Genomic DNA, 14,455 nt, shown 5'->3' with positions numbered 1-14,455 from the left:
ATAGCACTTAGGAAGATTAACTTAATCAAGGAAGATGTATCACATGTTTTTGGGATGTATGCTCATATGTATGTCATTATTATTTTTTAATCAAGAGTTAATTGCATCACACGTCTTCAAAGTATGATTCTCATTTTAAATTAGTCCCTAAATTTTAAATATTTCAATTTCATCCTTAAACTGTGACTGTCATTCTAAACTAGTTCTCAAATTTGAACATTTCAATTTCATCCCCAAACTATGATCTTCATTCTAAATTGGTCCCCAAGTTTTTTGAACATTCCAATTTCACCCCAAACTATATGTATCTACTAATCACATCCATTGTTAATAATCGTTAGCCAAGTTACATTATTATATGTTCGGAAGAAGAAAATTTAGGTTAAACTATGGTTGAAAACTAATTATATATTTGGATGAATTTGGGGATGAAATTGGAATATTCAAAAGTTAGTGACCAATTTAGAAAGAGGGTCATAGTTTAGGGATAAATTAGAATGTTTAAAAGTTTAAGGACTAATTTAGAATGAGAGTCATAGTTTGGGGATAAAATTAAAATATTCAAAAGTTTAAGGGCTGATATAAATTGAAAGTTATAGTTTAGGGATATATGATTCAATTGACTCGAAAAATAATGAAAATAGAGGAAAATCTAAATTTTATACTTATTTAAAATGGAGACGATTAATTTGCTTTTGAACATAGAGTGATGATCTTACACTCCAATTTAAGCATCAAGGCTTAAAAAAATTCATAAAACGTAAATAAAATGTTTATTTAAAACAATATAAGGTGTAAAGCGTTAGGGAAGCCAAAATGTGGATGAAGAGCCCTCGTCGTGGTAAAACCAAGATGATAAATCAACAGACACCCGATCTCTTGCGATCAACAAGGCGCTTCCAGTACCTAAACACCTCTTCCTGAGTTTCCCTCTCCGTCTTCTTATGCGGGAGGCCGCGACCAGGCAGCGAATCCATTTCCTTCAGGACCAGCTCGATGTGTTCAACGAGTCGTTTCGCCAGGCCGTGGCTGAAATCCTCGCGGATCACAGCACGCAGCACCGCGATGTGTTGCGCGTTGGCGGGCATCGTGTAAGCCGGAAGGATCCATCCGAACCTCCGCAAGTTCTCGGCGATCTCGAACACCGTGTGCTTGCTGCCGTCTTTTAGACTAAATGCCACCAGCGGCACCCCTATGTCCTTGGACACGATGTTGAACCTCCCGGTGTTCTCTATTCCTTGTTTGAGCACTTTCATGTTCTCCATGCAGTTCTCGATTATGTTCTTGTAACCCTATTAATCATTATGTAGCTTCAACAATTTCACTCGTGTACATATAATCATCGAGACGGACGTAAGATTTTATATTATGGTCGAATTCATTAAAAATTACCTCAAAACCGAGGCGTAGAAACTGGTAATACTGAGCGATAATTTGACTGGAGCCTGAGATTATAGGCAAATTATCATTTGTGTAAGGCAAAAGATAAAAAGAAAATGTATGAAATACCTTTGGAGAAGTTTAGGGTGAATGTTGGTTGATCAGACCCGAGGTAGTTAATATGGAAGACAAGATCATCAGGCAAATCCTCTTTGTTCCTCCAAACAATCCAACCAACACCGGCATATACGAGCCCGTATTTGTGTCCGCTAACGTTGATGCTTTTAACCAACGGCAGCCGGAAATCCCACTCGAGATCGGGGTAAAGGAAAGGAGCGATGAATCCTCCACTGGCGGCGTCTACATGAATCGGGGTGTTCCAACCGGTCTCCTCATTTTTCTTCATAAGGAGGTCGTTCAACGTCTTCACGTCCTCGAACTCTCCGGTCAACGTCGATCCGAGGATAGCTGCTACACATATGGTGTTCTCATCCACTAGTTCCACTGCTTCTACAGGATCCATAATGTAATATCCCTCTTTCAACTTTACTTCCTTCAGCTCTACCTCAAAATACCTAGCAAACTTCTCCCAGCAAACCTGTGCATACAATTTCATTAGCCTTATTTCATGTTCGACACATATCTCGAAGGTGTCGAACATTTATCATGGAAGAATATAATCTCACCTGTACATTAGCTCCTGTGACTATGTTGGGTTTCTCGGTCGATTTCCCTCCGTTCTCATCTTATGTTGCCACCTTCTTTTAAAAGCTAATCCGGCCAGCATTATAGCCTCGGAGGAACCGACCGTCCCCACACCTATGGCGGTCTCTTCTTCCCCAACCGGAGCATGGAACAGGTTCGCAATCATGTTCACGCATCGGTTCTGCGTAACCAATACGATCGTGGATTAATTCGACGAATGCTGATCAAGATATTGACCATGAAAGTGAAAAACTATAGGATACCTGGAGTTCAGTTGTGACAGGGTATTCATCCATATCGACATAGTTCTTATTGATGGCAGCCATGATAAGGTTATCACACTCGGGTTCCATCCATGTGGTAACGAACGAGGCCAGGTTCAACCTCGGGTTTCCATCGAGCATAAGCTCATCGTGAATCACTTGATAAGCCGCATCCTTGGGCATCGTCCTTTCCGGCATACGGAACCGGGGAACAGGGCTGCGTGTATATCTAGAAGCAAAAGTGGAGTGAACATGCTCATCTGTAGGGACTGTAGCAGCCAACATTGTTTGTAACTTTTTTTATTTTCTTCCTTTTCAGTAGAGAGCTGGATGTGTTGGAACACATGTATATTGGAGTATTTATACTTCAGGGGATGAAGATGTAAAGGAAGATTAGAGGAATACCGATCCACAACGCACTGAAATGATCCGTTTTGTTCGGAGAAGTTAGAGGAACACCGTTACAGATTTTTACCTGTTCTTGTGAAAGAAAATATTTATGTTTTACTTGGCATGTCATTGAGACATATCATCGTACACCTGCTTGTTTGAGCGCATTGTAATAATTCCAACCAACAAAAATCCCCTAACCATAAACTACTAAAAGACCATCGACAAACGCAAATCATAGCCAAACATCATAAAAAAAACTATCTACGAATGCATGCTACATATCAAAACCTAATTCGAGAATCCGAAATAAGAAAAATCAACGGGATAACAAATGAGTACCATCTTGATTAGTCACAACGATGTCAAATCCAATCTTGAGAAAAATAAATAGTCCAAAACATAAATCCGTGTCATAAAAAAAGAAAGAAAAAATAACCTCAGTGACAAAAAATACCTTATAATATACGATTTTAACCAACTTTTTTTGGATTTGCCAAAATGACCAACTAAATCGCAATACGATCGATAATTCGCAACGCGATCTCCGGTATCGCAAATCAGTTTCCAGATTCGAAACGCGAACTTCGTTGCGATAGTCCAAAATCGCAACGACTGGTGGTATTGTATTTGTTTTTTTAAGAATTTTCTCTAAAAAGATAGTATTCGCGCGGACGTGTCGAATACACGTATTACCACGACCACGACCATGGCGGCGGCGCGCGAGAGTCCCCCTTGTTCTCTATCACTCAACAAGGAAGTGAGAAAGCCAAGCCTTAAATACCATTCTCAATAGTGTTTCCAATACTATGTGGGATTGAGCATTACCAACACTTGTTTCCAATACAATGCGATTATTCAGGAAACAATTAACAATCATGCACCTTAAAACAATTGAATCAACAACCAATTGCATTAGTATTATACGATTAAATATGTCATAATTAAAAGTCAATCTACAATCAATCGCGATTATTGCAATTTTAAGCAAAACATTCAAAAATAATATCACTATTTAAGGCTCAATCCCACATAGTATTGAGAACAAGTGTTGGTAATGCTCAATCCCACATAGTATTGGAAACACTATTGGGAATGGTATTTAAGGCTTGGCTTTCCCACTTCCTTGTTGAGTGATAAAGAACAAGGGGGACTCTCGCGCGTCACCGCCGCCGCCGTCCCGTCTCGTCTCGTGGTCGTGGTAATACGTGTCTTCGACACGTCCGCGCGAATACTATCTTTTTAGAGAAAATTCTTAAGAAACAAATGCAATACCGTCGTTGCGATTTTGGACTATCGCAACGAATTTGGAATAAATCGCAACGCGAACTTTGACTATCACAACGAACTTGGACTATCGTAACGAATTTGGAATAAATCGCAACGCGAACTTCGACTATCGCAACGAACTTGGAATAAATCGCAACGCGAACTTAGACTATCGCAACTCATTTGGAATAAATCGCAACGAATTTGGAATAAATCGCAACGAATTTGGAATAAATCGCAAAGCGAACTTCGACTATCGCAACGCGAACTTGGACTATCGCAATGCGAATATGTAAATCGTAATGCGATAGTCGAAGTTCGCGTTGCGAATCTGGAAACTGATTTGCGATACCGGAGATCGCGTTGCGAATTATCGATCGCGTTGCGATTTAGTTGGTCATTTTGGCAAATCCAAAAAAAGTTGGTTAAAATCGTATATTATAAGGTATTTTTGGTCACTGATGTTATTTTCTCAAAAAGAAAACGCATGATAAAAATAGAATTATTAAAAATTAAAAAAAAAAAAGAAGAAAATAAGGTATAAGAAAAGCAACTAAAGAAAGTAAAAAAAAATATTGACGAAAACAATCAATACCAAAATTAATGATATCACTCTTTATTAACCAAAGATAAGAAAGTAAAGCAATATGTTATCGTACTTATCTATTACAAATCAAATATATATTATAATAATTATTACAATATTTTATAAATGATAATATACTGTTATAATCAGTTATAAATTAATGTAATTATTAAATATATTTCTCTTTTGAATTTCCTTTTAATATATCGTTGTAATTACAAAGATATATTAATGATATCATAACATAAAGTTGTAGATTTAATATATTGAAATAATTACTACATACATTATAACTTCTTCAAAAGTCATTAAATTTTAACAATTTTTTCATCTGAGTTTCATTTTAATGTATTATACTAATTATGATACTACATTACACATATGATAATATTAAGTCTAATATTTATTTATTTATGGTGATTAAAAAGGCAAATATTTATTATATTATAGTAATTATATAAATCATAATATATTATCGTAATTCTCATAAAAAATATTAAATTTAAATACTTTTCATTTAAATTTATTGTAATAGCGATGAAAAAAAATATTATTGATCTAATAACACTGAGAAAATGCGTATAATTTAATGGGAGAATCATAAATGAAGTCAAACACTTAACTTGTTCAAAGCAATTCAATCACTATTGAAACCATAAAAGCCCGACTTTTTTCTCAAATTTTCGTACATTCCGATTTTTTCGTATTATTCATTTATTTATTCATTTTATAAAAAAAATATAGATCTAAACTCACACACCTGTGCAGATTATACTGCTCGAACGGATCATTAAGGGATACCAAAATTTCCTTAATTACTTAGACCAATCCAAAGGTTCTATTTAGAAAAATTATATAGATTCATTTAAATATGACCAGTTTAATTAGAATCTGATTATCTGAACCGACATGAGACTTCATATGGATCCGAATATTACGACTTAAACTTGATTTAAAATTCAAAACTCAAAATAAATTAAATTTTAGTCGGACTGATATAAATCGTATCCAATTAAACACAAGACGAGGAATGGACAGTGTTCGTGGATAATCTGAATTAGAGAGTTTCAAGGAGAGCGTTAAGGGAACTCTTCTATTACTGAGATCAAAGATTTCCGGCATCAAAGTTGAAACAATTACTGAGATTCTCTGTCATAAAGCTAACACAAATTTATTACTATAACGAAAACAGTAGACCGCATCAGCCGATATTGAATGAGATTAACTAGATTTAAACATGAAAGAGGAAAAAGAAAAGTTTGCATTTTGACTTGCATTGTAAAACGCAGTTGAGCTTCCTCTGTGATGTGTTTGTTCCTCGACTGAATTAGAAAACAATAAACACGATCGAATACAGAACTTCACTCCATGCAGCAGATCCAACTCCGTATAGAAATTTATGGGGGCACTAACACTAGTATAAACAATGAAAACAGGTATACATGTGAATCACACTAGTCCAAGGTCAGAGCTTGCTTGAAGCTCTTCATGATATCCATGCTAAATTTCGAGCCAACCGATCCTCCCACTATTTTATCCTATGAAATCCTTGCTGCTCCGCATTCCAAACTTTCAAAAGAGTTAACCAGCGAGCAGGTACAAATCTCACATCCCATTTCTGTACGATGAAAGTAAAGCTTCTGAAAATACTTTTATATGTCCTTACTTCCCTCTTAAACTCAGACTCTTCCGCTTCTGATTCAAGGCAAAACGTCTTGCCATAGCAGGATTGTAAAACTTCCTCATATGTTCAGAAAGTTTGTGGATAGCTTGGAGATTACCGATAGCTGACAGCTGCATCAGAAATGAGTCAAACTTCGGGTACGGCAATTTCAAACCCTTGTTTACAACATCTTCCAAAATAGAACAGCATCTTCCAGTTTATTGCAGCTGAAAGGCCATCTATCATGATGCAATATGTGTCTATGTCTTGAGCACTCCCCTCTTATCCATCTCTTGCCAAGTCTCAAATACCCCATCAATATCACCCGTCAGAAAGAACATCGAAATCAACATTATAGGTTTGCACACTAGGCATACAACTCGCATCCATCATTCTTTGATATAGCCTCAAAGCTTCATCACACTTTTGATTATCACAAAGGACCTTGAGGAAACAATTGTAGTAACTATATCAGGTGGGTAACCTTTGTTTCCCATCTCTTCCAAGAACTTGTAAGCTTCTTCAATCTTCCCTGCCGACAACATCCCTTCTATCATTTCTTTGAATGTTGAGACATCGGGTAGGCAACCACTACTTAGCATTTGACTAATAAGCTCAAAGCATTCGTCCATTCTGTTGTTATGCATTAAAGCCACGATCATGATTGCATAAGTTTTTGCAGTGGGAGAAGACATGGTCGACCCTTTTGTTCTCATAAACTCGAAAAGTTCAGCTGCCTCCGTCACCATTCCCGCTTTGCAAAAGGTATCAATAGCAGTAATGTAAGTAAAGCTATCAGGCGAATGGCCCAACTGGATCATTTCTTCAAGAACCCTCATCCCTCTCTTGGGATTCCTAGCTCTACACCAACCGAAAAACAATACATTGTACGAATTTGCATCCGGTCTACCCTCCCTTTCATTCTCCTAAACAGAACCTCAGCATCCTCAACCAAACTACATTTACACAAAGCATCCAACAACAAGTTAAAGGCATTAATCTCCGGCTGCGTCTTCACTCGTATCCGCTTCTTCTTAGCGAATTTGTGAAGATGGGTCAAATGCTTTTCGGTATATCGTCTCAAAATGTCGAGCAAAACTTCGGTAGGGACGGAGTTTCTGTTAGACCTCTTCATGTAATCAAGCATATCACAGATAGTTCGAAACTGTTTAATCTTATACTTTGTACTGGACAAAATATCAATCATTAGATTATAAGCTTGGGCTGGTGAGCATAATCTTGTTGATTGGCAGCCCATGTAAAAAACCTGAAAGCTAGCTTCTCCTCAAGAGAAAGCCTCTGTAAAAGCTCAAGAACCAAAGGAGTGGTTAACTGGAGACGGAGTTGGTCAAGCGATTTCTCCAAGTTATCATAGGCATTGGAGTTGTCCATTAATGTCGCATACAGTTTGGCCACATCGGTGAGACGGGAATCAAACGCTGTTGTCACATTGGAGCAAAACGAGGGGGGAATGAAGTGTGGGTTAATGGGGGTTCGTGCTGAAGAGATTAAATTCGCATGAATTTGGGGGTTGTGTTTGCAATTAGGCAGAAAGGAGCTTGGGGTTTTGAGAGCCGGGAAAAGATATGCGAGACGAATTCTTCTCATTTGTGGGTTGAAAATGGGGAAAACTGGAATCGAAAGAAGTGGTCGATGAAATTAAAATATTGGGAAGAACAGAAAGGGAGATTACCAGATGGAATAGCGATGAAGGAGCAACGGCGGCGCCCGTAGCCCAGAAGAACTCACCACCAATTTCAGAATCTGCAAGTACTACACCTACACATCAGCTGCCTGCTTCTTCCCTTCGATAAAAATGCTCATATTTGAGAATAAATATAAATTTTAATTTGGTAAGCTATTCAAACTATTGGAGGATGCTTTCGTTGAATCCTTCGATTATAAAGTTACGAAATAATTTTTAATTATTAATATATTTTTTGAGTTATATTTTGTGAGTTGAATCTTTGTTTACATCATGTCATCGAATAAGTGTTTAAAACATTATGTCGTTAAATTTGTGTTTGAAAGTAATATCGGGGCTATTAGGTATTTAAAATATAATTTTACCATATCTCAATTATTACATATTTTTAAAGAAAAATGACGAATTTGAAATATATAAATAGATATGTGATAATTTGTAACTTTTAATAGTCCGTAAACTCAATAAAACAACATCGTATAGTCGAAAAACTGTTTTGTAACTTTAATAGTAAGGAACTCAACAAAATAATACTCTATAATCGAAAAATCATTAGTGTACTTTATATTTTTATTAAATAAATATATAATACATAAATTATGTAAAATTTACACTCTATGAACATATCAATTTAATATCATACATATTTATGAGATCATAACCATTAAATATTAACTTGAATATTTTTACGGATTCATTAAGTTTGTTTCAATTGTAAAAAGAGTTGTTTTTTTTTCTAAAATATACGAGTTTAAGCAACTGTATCAGGGTGAGTGCACAATGTCAATAATTTAAAAAGATTTAAAATAAATACTACTTTATAATCACTATATACTATTTAAAAAATCTTAATCTAAACAATAAAAAAACCAAATCCTAAATAAAACGGATGATATCAACACAATCTCCCAAGTTCAATCATCAAAATACAGAGTTAGGTCCTGGCAAACTCAACCGAGAAAAAAGCAGCATAGAAACCTTAACTGCTTTTGCTCTCCTCACCATGGAAAACCTGTGTTCCAAGGTACCCCAAAGTAACCTTTTCAATATGCTTCAATCATGGTGATTTCGAATTCCTTTCCGTCCCGAATCTGAATCTGCTGCAGACTGTAACCAAAATATGCCAGATCGAATGCAGTCTTCTGAAAAAAATAACATGTACCTACAGTTTCACCGACCCTAACACGAAATGCAATCCGCCGCGCTATGTCGTCCTGGTGGAAGAGTAGAACCTCATGAGGAAACTCGAGAGTGACCAAATGCAGATAACCCCAAGGCACTGGAGGACGTTCAAAAGTGTTCCCAGTGAGTTGTTTATTGCCAAGTTGTATGTAGTCATTTCCGCACCTCTCACTGTGTACGACAGGGCTGTCACTAGTTGAGCAGCTCTATTCAGTTGATGCAATCTGTAAACCTGTTATAGCGCAAGAGATGTCGACTAAGATTAATAACATCCGAAACATATTTATAAGGACAATAACTCATCTCCCTTTAACAACAATACTCGAAGAAAGGGGGTCATAAATTAAGTCAGAACGGCCCTTACTTGAAAGGTTATCGGGATGACAGGCCAAGAAGGTGACTTCTTATATCTAGCATACTGCTCAAAGGCAAACTGTACAACAATACCAACCAGGTATGGAGCTAGAGTAGCGGATGCCGCGGGACCAGTCCAAGGCCATACTAGACCCATTGTCACCATGGGAATTATGAGACTAAGCACAAGAGTAGCAACAGAAGAGATACGCTGACCCAAGTGAGGGGCCAACGTTTCTGCTGCAGAGTTTGGCCCAGTAGGTCTCCTTAGACGATCAATTAGCAGAAGAAAAACGGCAACACCACAATAGAAAAGTGCTTCCGTGAAGAACAATATGAGAAAATCTGTAGCAGAGAGGAGCATGCTATTTAGAAAAGGATTAGCTTTACCTCTGTACAACAGGAAAACAAGGAGAACCAGTATTCAAGTTTAACATATCATCTACACATACATCTATAAAACATCATAGCATCAAGTTTTGTTTATTTTCAATTCTTGTGCCTAGTCTATGATCTTAATGTCAGTTTACCACATCAAATTGCGCTTCAACTAACAGATTAACTGCCATTGGTCAACAAGAGAGCCACCGAGTTTCAAATAGCTCCATTGCTCTCACCAAACTATCAGTGTTCTTAAAAAGCTACCTTGAATATAATGGCATGTTTCATTTTGTCCATTTGGTTGCCTAAGTGGCTTAATATCAAATGTAAGTCCAGAACAAGAGGAGGAGCAAAAAATGAAAGCAGAAGTCTCCACACATGATATTGCACTCACCTGTTAGTAGGGAGTCCTCAAATATGATTGATATATTTTACGTAAATAAAGTGAGGGTAAAATGAATGATGCCACAAGGACGGCGGGACCAATAAACCATAGCAAGCTGTTCTGATTCCTCTGCACATTAGAAATGACTTCAGTGTCTCTTTTGTATGGGCGATTATAAAACGACATAAAAGCTGGCCTTCCATCACTTCCCCCAAAATGAATAGATGGTAAGCCAACCGGGGTTATCTCTTCAGGATCAGGATCGTCTTGTAGCAGTTCTGAATCAACAGGTTTGATCCCATTGTACTGAGATTGGTCCTTGAAAATAGCAAGAAGCACATTTTGTCTCCTTCGAAACCCTTTAGACTTCAGCACTACAAGTAAGAAGTGACAAAAAGTAATAACTGATTGCAGGAGTCAATTTTCAAAATCATTACTAATACGACCTGATTGTATTTCTATTCTAAACTTTAAAATGGGGGACAATCTGAAACTAAAGCTATAGTCAACTAAACATAGGGGACGAATATGGCTGGATTTTGGGCAGTTTACAATATGAAACAAAAGCACTTCAAAGTTCAAACAAAACCACACTCCTTGAGGGAAAATTTCAGAGATACTAATTTGTTCTGAAATTAGTTACAGAAACTACCTTTAGCATTTCCGGGCTGCTCGGTCCTTCCTCGCTGGTCATTATAAGGTCTTCCTAACAAACTTTTCTGGATAGCAAAACACAAGATACCGAAGGAGGAAAACAACAATGGACTTTTCAACTAAGAGATTTATTTGAACAAGTTCAACAACCCTAAAATGGAACTGTAAAATGGAATTGCAGGATTTCAAATTTAACAAAATTAATTGAAAAAAAACATATATTTCTTAATTTCAATAGAAAGCCTCAGACAGATAATGCAAGCATATATTGAGCTAATTGTATTAAAAAATTACATTCACAGAGATTTTATATCAGCAATTAGACAGAATCCCTTTTTTTCCCTTCATTTTTAAGGCTAAAAATAAGTTCAAGACTTTCCAGGTCAGAATATCTACTAAAATGCAACACAAACACTATGAATCACACATTATTTTTTTTATCATTTCAAACCCAGTAAATTCTTGGCTATATTCGCAGTGTTATACATGGGGGGAAAGTGAAGAAAGTAAATACCCGGAACTGAAACGAAGAAGAAAGGGGAGATGGGACGTGAGAAATTGGAGCAGAACACCTAAAAGCCATAAACAAATACGTATGTACTTGTATAGGAAAGGCAGAGAGGCTAAGGCTATGGGAATGACAGAGTCAAGCACAAGCAGCGCATGTTGGTGGATTCTGAGAAATACCCAAATGAATTGAAGGGAATTTAAGCAGACCCATGGCGATACCAAATGAATTGAAGGGGTTTGGAGAAAATCAAGTAACGTAATTTGATTGTGTTTGGAAGCAGGAAGCAGGACGCAGTGAAGGTAAATAACGGGTTTGGCTTTTTTTTTTTACCTTTTTCTTTATCCTTCAAAATGCATTCATTTATGATTTTTTTTAATCCAAAAATATCACGTAAATAATATTTTTTATTATTATAACATATTAAATAATATATTCAAGGAAAGCGTTTATTTTTTTGGAAATTCATTATATACTGGTTGTATCGTGAATTACAATACAATCAGTCTCATCATAAAAGAACTAATAAGAATTGAGATTCGTCAAAGCCCACTGAGCGAGAGATTGAGCAACCTTATTAGCCTTACGGTTGATATAAAACACCTTAAGTTGACTGTTAGAGGTTAGAATCTCTTTAGTAACAATTTGATTGTGCAGGCGTCCTTGTTAACATTGACGAGCCTATTGATAATGGAGATTGCATCGCTTTCAATGATCGTATTGTTCCAACTATTCTCGACGGTAAATTTTAACCCCTGGGTGAATGTTTCGACTTCGACTGATTCCGCAATGAACCGGGGGGGTCGATTTACTCATTCCTCCAACCACAAGGCCATTGTTGTCCCTGGCTACCACTCCAAAAGCTGCGTCGTTGTTGACTAAACTATATGTTCCAACCACGTTGATTTTAATGATGGAAGTCGGGGGTCGATTTCACTTCAGGACGTAATAATTGGACTTTTGGTTGTGCGTCCGCAGCTTCAAGAAATTTGGAACATAGATACCAGGCCATGATAACAACCTCTGTGTTCTCTTGCAGTCGTCCATCATGAACAAACTTGTTACGGCTGTTCTAAATGGGGGAAGAGAGTAAACTCAATCCGAACAAAAACACTCCTACTACTACTACTGATAACAAACATAAAACCTAATTGTAATACAACGAAAAACAAAACTGGTGACAAGCTGCCAGAAATTACAGCAGCCACAACTACACTGCCCAACCACAGATCAAGAGCACAGGCTTGACAGCAAGCACACTTGCACACGAGAACTCAAAAACATTTCCATTACCATTTTGATGGAAATAAACTTCGCATGGACAGAAAAATAACCCAAACAAGTCATGAGAGAAAGGATCATATTGCATCCGAGACACTTCGGAGGACATCTCCACACTCTACGCACCCCTCTTTAGCCGCTCCATCAACATAAAAGTTAACATAACTAAATCAAGGACGAATCCACTCAGAATTTCTAGGACAACATCTAGGACAGCCCGCCATTCATTGACATTAACTACTAGAACGTCTTTTAAATCTCTCAACCAAAACAGAGATTACAAGTTAGACTAAGAGTCTAAGATACAATGTCCTTCATAGTAAGTAATTTCTCCTAAGAAACCCTGACATTTCGAGCTAGCTAAAACTCCATAGCACTGTCGCAATTGAATTCAACCACACTATTCTTAGTATTCCATAGAAACAGTCTATTCAGGTAGATTTTCAAATGGCATAACTGATTCAAACAGCAGCCTCGACACTAAAGTTACACCCGCTTGTCAGAACAGACTCTTCTACCAAAAGATAAGCATCTCACGCATCACCCTGACAATAAAACAATCCTACCACAATACAGAATACACACAGACGAGAGAGCTACCTCCAAGACTAGCTGACTGATATACAACATCATCGCAACCACCAAGCTTTAAACATTGTTGGTCTCTACAAGCCATCCTCCGCCATCCAAGGAGACATCTGCTGTAATTTATTTCTAAAAGCGAGAATTAAGTTTCCAAAATGTTTTGACAAAGAATCAAATTTCAATCAGGTTGGTCATAACTTTCACAGGCAAAGAAGCCGGTTCTCGATCCAATTTATCACCACCAAAATGTCTATTCCCACCCACCTAGCTTCCGCAAACACTAACAATGGACAACAGGCAATTTTACATAATCAATGGCATCAAATTGGATAATTTTTGAAGAAAAAAACTGCTTTAATTACGCCTTGTTAGAATGAAGGACCCCACCACAGCCTACACGATCCTCACTCATCACACCATCAATACTGAATATAACGACCCCTGCAACTCGCGACTACCAACCCGACAAAACTAAATGGGCTACTCAAGCTCTTTTGGAGCCATTTGTCTTTCACGAAAAATGAAATCAACCAAGAAGATAGTTTTATCCCACACTAGTTTCATATAGTTTTATCCCACACTAGTTTCATACCCTCAGAACACCTTCCTATAGGAAAAACCAAAAAATCGAATATATCGACATACCAGAAATTTTGAACTGCCTACTCAAGCTCAACCAGACTTGCTTTCTTGGATTCTTGCAATAGCAACATTTCAACCTCCTAAGGACTCACAATTTTTTGGAGGGCTACCTGATGGCATCAGACCCTAAGCCCCTCACGATCCAAGTGACATCTTGATGCAGGGGGATCCGAGACAGATGATGCTGAGCTGTCAGATTGCACGTTGATGGCGCTGAGATACCATGAGTTGGCAGATCAGCGCAAAGGCGGGAATTGATTGTGACATGTTCCTCATTGGGGTCGTTTTGAGTATGTTTCAGTCTTTTGGCCATAACTTTGGCTACAGGTGTCAGAATCGCGCATAAGACCCCAATCCGGAAAGCTCTTTTCGACGCACACGCTCTCCACATGAGCTACGCTCTATGTGGCCTTTTTTTCAACCTCAAATTCTGCCGTTTTCCCCTCCGAATCACTAGATTTAGTTATTTTTTACTATTTATGGTAATATTTCGATTGTTAATTAGGAAGTCAATTTAAATCC

General features: G+C 37.4%; 3 pseudogenes; all 3 read right to left on the bottom strand.

The window, feature by feature from the left end:
* Window positions 1-807: 807 nt before the first annotated feature.
* Window positions 808-2,671, bottom strand: LOC120206639 (annotated as a pseudogene).
* Window positions 2,672-5,938: 3,267 nt separating this feature from the next.
* On the bottom strand, window positions 5,939-8,038 carry LOC120206638 (annotated as a pseudogene).
* An 808-nt stretch (window positions 8,039-8,846) lies between these two features.
* LOC120206641 lies at window positions 8,847-11,725 on the bottom strand (annotated as a pseudogene).
* Window positions 11,726-14,455: the final 2,730 nt, after the last annotated feature.

The sequence above is a fragment of the Hibiscus syriacus genome, unplaced genomic scaffold (assembly GCF_006381635.1).
Source record: "Hibiscus syriacus cultivar Baekdansim isolate YM2019G1 unplaced genomic scaffold, ASM638163v2 tig00013960_pilon, whole genome shotgun sequence".
Classification (NCBI taxonomy): Eukaryota; Viridiplantae; Streptophyta; class Magnoliopsida; order Malvales; family Malvaceae; genus Hibiscus; species Hibiscus syriacus.
The sequence above is the reverse complement of the archived record's forward strand: the minus strand, read 5'-3'. Positions and strand labels throughout refer to the sequence as shown.